General features: G+C 51.3%; 1 protein-coding gene across 1 annotated transcript in view; it reads left to right on the top strand.

Moving 5' to 3' along the window:
- HKDC1 (hexokinase domain containing 1) overlaps positions 1-6484 on the top strand; it is a 66326-nt gene that overhangs the window by 7255 nt on the left and 52587 nt on the right. The window lies entirely within an intron of this gene.

Raw genomic sequence — 6484 nt, forward strand, 5'->3', positions numbered from 1 at the left:
TGGCTCAGCCTGTAATCCCGCGTCTTGGGAGGCTGAGGTGGGTGGATTGCCTGAGCCCACGGGTTCGAGACCCACCTGGGCAACTTGGTGAGACCTCATCTCTACAATAAAGCAAAAAATCATCCGGGCGTGGTAGCATGCGCCTGTAGTTCCAGCTACTTGGAACGCTGAAGCAGAAGGATCGCCAAAGTCCAGCAGGTCGAGGCTATGGTGGCCGGGAGTGGCCACTGCACTACAGTCTGGACGACAGAGTGAGACTCCGACTCAAAAAAAGAAAAAAAAAAAGAAACCTGAGTCAGCCGGGCTCGGTGGCTCAGCCTGTAATCCCGCGCTTTGGGAGGCTGAGGTGAATGGATTGCCTGAGCCCACGGGTTCGAGACCCGCCTGTGCAACTTGGCAAGACCTCATTTCTACAATAAATCAAAAAATTAGCCAGGCATGGTAGCGCGCGCCTGTAATTTCAGCTACTTGGAAGGCTGAGGCGGAAGGATCGCCGGAGCCCAGCAGGTCGAGGCTGCGGTGGCCAGGAGCGGCCACTGCACTCCAGTCTGGGTGACTAAGTGAGACTCCAACTCAAAAAAAAGAAAAAAGAAACCTGAGTCTGAGGCCCAGCTCTGACACCCATCAGTGATCTTGGGCAACTGTTTAGCCTTAGCCTCTCCATCTGTAAAATGAGAGAGTTGACCTATGTATTAGTTTCCTACTGCTGCTGTAACATATTACCACATACTTAGTGGCTTAAAACAACACACATTTTTTCTCTTATAGTTTGAAATGGGTCTCACTGGGCTAAAATTAGGGTTTTGACAGGGCTGCATTCCTTCTGGAGGCTCGGGGGGAGAATCTTTCCTTGACTTTTATTTTGAGTTGGGGTCTTATTCTGTTGCCAGGCTGGAGTGCAGTGGAATAATCACAGCTCACTGCAGCCTTGACCTGCTGGGCTCAGAGTATCCTATCATATCAGCCTACTGAGTAGTTGGGACTATAGGCATGTACCACCATGCCCAGTTAATTTTTTGACTTTTTGTAGAGACAAGGTCTCGCTATGTTGCCCAAGCTAGTCTTAAATTCCTGGGCTCAAGTGATCCTCCCGCTTAGGCCTCACAAAGCACTGGGATTATAGGCATGAACTACCACATCTGGTTGTATTCTTGACTCTTCCAGCTTCTAGAGTTGCCCTGCATTCCCAGCTCATGGCCCTTTCTGTCATCAAAACTGGAGGTGTAGCATCTCCAAGTCTCTCTCTGACTCTGATCCTCTATCTTCCTCCTCCTCCACATTGAAAGACTCTATAGGCCAGGCTCGGTGGCTCAGCCTGTATTCCCAGCACTTTGAGAGGCCAAGGCAAGTGGATTGCCTGAGCCAGCGGGTTCGAGACCATCCTGGGCAACTTGGTGAGACCTCGTCTCTACAATAAATTAAAAAAATTAGCTGGACGTGGTAGCGCACACCTGTAGTTTCAGCTACTTGGAAGGCTGAGGTGGAAGGATCCCCGGAACGCAGTAGGTTGACGCTGGGGTGGCTGTGAGTGTGCCACTGCTCTCCAGCCTGGATGACAGAATGATACTCCAACCCCCCCAAAAAAAAGAAAGAAGGAAAGACTATATGACTGACTGGGTGCAGTGGCTTATGTCTGTAATCCCAGCACTTTGGGAGACTGAGATGAGAGGATTGCCTAAGCCCAGGTGTTTGAGACCAACCTAGGCAACTTGACGAGACCTCGTCTCTACAGTAAATACATACAAAATTAGCTGGGCATGGTGGCATGCACCTGTAGTTCCAGTTGCTTAGAAGGCTGAGTTGTAAGGATCACCTGAGGCCAGCAGGTCAAGGCTGTGGTGGCCATGAGCATGCCACTGCACTCCAGCCTGGGTGACAGAGTGAGAATCCTTAAAAAAAAAGGAAGGACTCTTTGATTACACAGACATACTCAGATAATCCAGGATAACCTCCCAGCCTCAAAGTCAATCAATGAATGAGCAATTTTAACTCCACCTACAGCCTTGACTCCCCTTTGCCATGGACCCTAACCTATTCACAGGATCCAGGGGCTTGGATGGACATCTCTGGAGGTCCGTTATTTTGTCTACCACAGCCTAGAGCTCTCTAGAGGGGAATCTATGAGCTACCATCCAACTCTTCCATTCGCAGCCTCTGGGCAAAAGCCATCAGAGGGAAAACAGCAGGTACTCACCAAGCACCTACCGTGGTCATGGGGTGCTAGGGGTGTCTTCTGGCACACGCTCCCCTAAGAGCTCCGTGGTGTAGCTGCTGTCACCAGGGCAAATGAGGGCACCAAGGACCAAGGGGCTTCCCCTATGTCAGGGTCCTTGCGCTCAAACCAAACTCCTGCAGGGCTTCAGAGCCCTCAAAGGAGCAGAGCCTGAAGCTTGGGGAACTCTCAGGATTGATTGGATGAGTTGGTTCTGGACCCCTCTGGAGCAACGTGTGGGTCAAAGTAGCTTGGCTCTTCAGATTGAGAAGCCCTTTGGGCTCTGTGATGGGAAAAACCTTGTTCCCTTGCTGGCAGGCGGGTACTTGGGGTAGGCAATGCATCACCCTGGAGGAACAGGAGCTTTGGAGAGAGACAGCCCTATCTGGAAATCCTGGCGTGGTCCTTGCCACAGTGCCATGAGGTCTATGAGGGAAATGGTGATCCTTGACAGGTCATTTGGGACCATTAGCAGGAAGCACCTGAGTCATGGTGTGTAGCGGGCTGCACCAGGGCTAAGTCCTCCTGGCTTCCTGGGTTGCGGCCCCTCCTCTAGATACAGACAAGGTGTGTCCCCGGAAGTGACCTTTAATGGTCTGTGTCTGTGGGGCAAGAGGAGTCTTTCTGGCCCTGGCTGCTTCAGAAGATTGAGAAGTGAAACTGGGCTGGGTATGGTGGCTCATGCCTGTCATCCCAGCACTTTGGGAGGCCAAGGTGGAAGGATCACTCGAGGCCAGGAGTTTGAGGCCAGCCTAAACAACATAGCAAGACCCCATTTCTATTAAAATGAAAATCATCATTTAACAAAAGAAGTGAAACCGATGAAGTTTCAAATAAAACTCCCAAACCCTTGTGGCTTGAATTTCAGACATCAGTGCAATTTCAGTCTTCAGAACAATCTGTCTGAAGCTACTTGAGGTGGGGGTGGTCACCCGTGTGAGCCTTAGCTGCTTCCCAGCCCTTTGGTCAGGGGCTGTGAGGGGCTGTTCTGACTTAGAATCAAGTCCTTTGAAAATCCTGTTATCACTTGGGCCTTCTGGACCAGCCCAGCTGACTCTATTCTTGGCCTCTGCCTCCAGGCAGCCTCCTAGGCTGCCACCACGTAGGCCTTGGGGGTGAGCCCGGGAGCCGTGAGGTAAGCCCAGGGCTGGCTGATGGGGCCCAGGGTCTTATGCTAGGACATGCCCGAACTGAAGATTCACCTGGAGTGTTTCCTCAACGCGTGGTTTCCTCTCCCCCTGGAGACTCTGGTTCTTCAGGAACCAACATAGTCAGCCACTGCGCACCTTTGGGAGACACACACTGGGAGGTGGGGGAGGGGTGAAAGCACAAGCCCCTGCTGTGGCTCAGGAGAAGGGAACCCTCTGTGTCCTCAGAGGTTGTGGAGGATCACCTACCGCTGATGATTTGTCAAAAGGAATCTCCCTCCTTGGGAGGATTTTTCTTTTTAAAAGGAAATGTGATTTTCTTTTTAATTTATTTTATGTTGTTTTTATTTATTTTATTTATTTATTTTTTATGTTTTTTTTAATGTCAGAGTCGCACTCTGTCGCCCAGGCTAGAGTGCAAGTGGCACACCCACGACCACCGCAGTCTCGACCTGCTGGGCTCAGGCGATCCTTCCTTGACAGCCTTCCAAATAGCTGGAACTACAGGTGCAAGCCACCACGCCTGGCTAATTTTTTTGATTTATTGTAGAGGTGAGGGCTCGCCAGATTGCCTAGGCTGGTCTCGAACCCGTGGGCTCAGGCAGTCTTGTCACCTCAGCCTCCCAAAGGGCTGGGATTATAGGCGTGAGCCACCACGCCCAGCCTTATTATGTTTTTATAGATACGCAGGCAGGAGTGCAGTGGCACGATCATAGCTCACTGTAACTTCAAACTCTTGAGCTCAGGTGATCCTCCCACCTCAGCCTCCTGAGTAGCTGGGACTACAGGCACGCACCATCATCACACCTGGCTAGTTTTAAAATTTTTGATAGAGATGGGGATCTCACTATATTGCCCAGGCAGGTCTCAAACTCCTGGCCTCAAGTGATTCCCCCCCACCTTAGCCTCCCAAAGTGCTAGGATTACAGGCATGAGCCATCAGGCCCGGCCTATTTTCTTAATAATCGTGCCGAAGACCCTGAAGCTCCCACTGCTGCTGTTGCCAGGATCCACTGGGTCCTTTCTCTGGGATCAGAGTCATGGAAAGAATCCCACCATGTGGTTTCCATGAAATGGCATCTTGAGTCAGTGATAACACCGCAAGGGGCCGGGAGGGAGACCAGTTTCCTCCCAGACACCAGCCAGGTCTCAGCATGTCACCTCCAGTCTGGAGGGCACCATGGCAGCCTTCTCTTTTGTTAAACTCCCAGTCTATTCTGATTGATGCCAGAAGTGTTGTTGTTGTTTTTTTTCCAAAAATCTCGAGAGGATCTTGGCACTCACTTGTTTAAAATATTTCTGTGGCTTCCTCTCACCTTCTGGTTAAAGCCCAAGCTCCTTGAGGTTAGGAAGGCTTTTCCAGATCCTTTCTAATTTAACCCAAGACTACCTTCTGGCCTCTTTTCTGTCACAGCTGCCCTCTTCTGCCAAAGCGCACACCAGTGTACTGGCTGTCTCCTTTGCCCACAGTTCTGCTCCCTGCGACCCCCCGCCCTGCCCTGTCTGGCAGCCAACTGCCTCTCAACCTTCAGGGTACAGCTCTGTGCTGCCTCCCTGGGAAGCAACTAACTGCCTTTGGCTCCCAGCTCTGACTTGAATATCTCTCCCTGTCTTGGCTTATTGACATGCCTGTATTTCCGATCCACTCCCCAGGGAGCACTCAGTCTTGCATTTTTGCATCCCAAGCACTTGACACCCACTTGACACATTCTCCAGGCACAGAGTAGGTGCTCAGTAAATGTGTGTGTATGAATCATGTGATCTACCTTTCTTCCTGCACAGCAAGATAGCGTCTATGAAAGCGCCTCTTGCTGGGTAGTTAATATGTGCTAATAACAGGTGCATAGGATTAGCTCTCTGAATTCCCTCACCAGATCATCCATGGCTCCATCAGGGGCTGATGTGGGGAGGTAAGAATCTCCAGATGTCTTCACAAAAACAAAGGTTCGAGCTGAGTAGGTCTGCAAGTGAGGATCTATACCTTGGCTACCCTAACTGTGGCCCAGAGGCCAGCAGCAGCCGCTGCAGCATCGCCTGGAATCTTATTTAGAAATGCAGTCTTGCTGGACACGGTGGCTCACGCCTGTAATCCCAGCACTTTAGGAGGCGGAGGCAGAGGTGAAAGGATTGCCTGAGTCCAGGAGCTCGAGACCAGCCTGGGCAACATGGCAATACTTCCTCTCTACAATATATCAACAACAACAACAACAAAATAGCTGGGCGTGGTGGCATGCGCCTGTAGTTCCTGCTACTTGGAAGGCTGAAGCAGAAGGGTCGCCAGAATCCAGCTGCGATGGCCATGAGCGTGCCACTGCACTCCAGCCTGGGTGACAGAGTGAGACTCTGACTCAAAAGAAAAAAGAAAAAAAAGAGAGCAATGCAGAGCCTCAGGCCCCACTACCACTGATAGTCTGCATGTTGACAGTTCCTGGGAGAGTCACATGCACGTTACAGTTTGAATACCAGTAACCTGGGCCACAGGAGTGGGGACAGGGGGCCTTGCCTCCGGCTCTTTGAATACCAGAAACAGAGAAACCCACTGGAGCCGGATCATGGAAACCCGAGGGCAGGAACTGTGGTGCATTTATGTCTCAAGAGAGTGGGATCTCGAGAGCTTCCTCCCACAGTTTCAGCTTTCTTGGGGCTACCTTGGCTGCCCGGCTGACCTCGGGGTTGGGGACACTTTCAGTATTTGCCATCTTGTGGTTTAGCAACTCCCACTGTATTTTATTTCACATTTCACAAAGGGTAAGTCTGACCAGCTGGTCCCTTTGGTCCAGGCAGCTGAGGCTGGGGTCACTTGGTACCAAACAAGGCCACTTGGGTGCAGGACTTAAGGATGTGGAGTTTCACTTACACATGCCCTGGGATGCATCACAAAGCAAGCCTGGCCTCTCAGGCACGGATCCACTAGTGCAAAGATTTGTTGGTTCAACCCGAGTCCCCATTCGGTATCTGTGGCAGGAGTCCTGAGAAGTCCACAGAGTAGGCTGCCTCCCCCAACTCAGGTATTGTTTCCACCTTTTTTTTTTTGTTGTTTGTTTGAGTTGGAGTCTCACTGTCACCCAGACTGGAGGGCAGTGGCTGCTCCCGGCCACCGCAGCCTCAACCTGCTGGGCTCTGG

This window comes from Carlito syrichta, unplaced genomic scaffold, assembly GCF_000164805.1.
Source record: "Carlito syrichta isolate Samal-C Ts95f unplaced genomic scaffold, Tarsius_syrichta-2.0.1 Scaffold315646, whole genome shotgun sequence".
Classification (NCBI taxonomy): domain Eukaryota; kingdom Metazoa; phylum Chordata; class Mammalia; order Primates; family Tarsiidae; genus Carlito; species Carlito syrichta.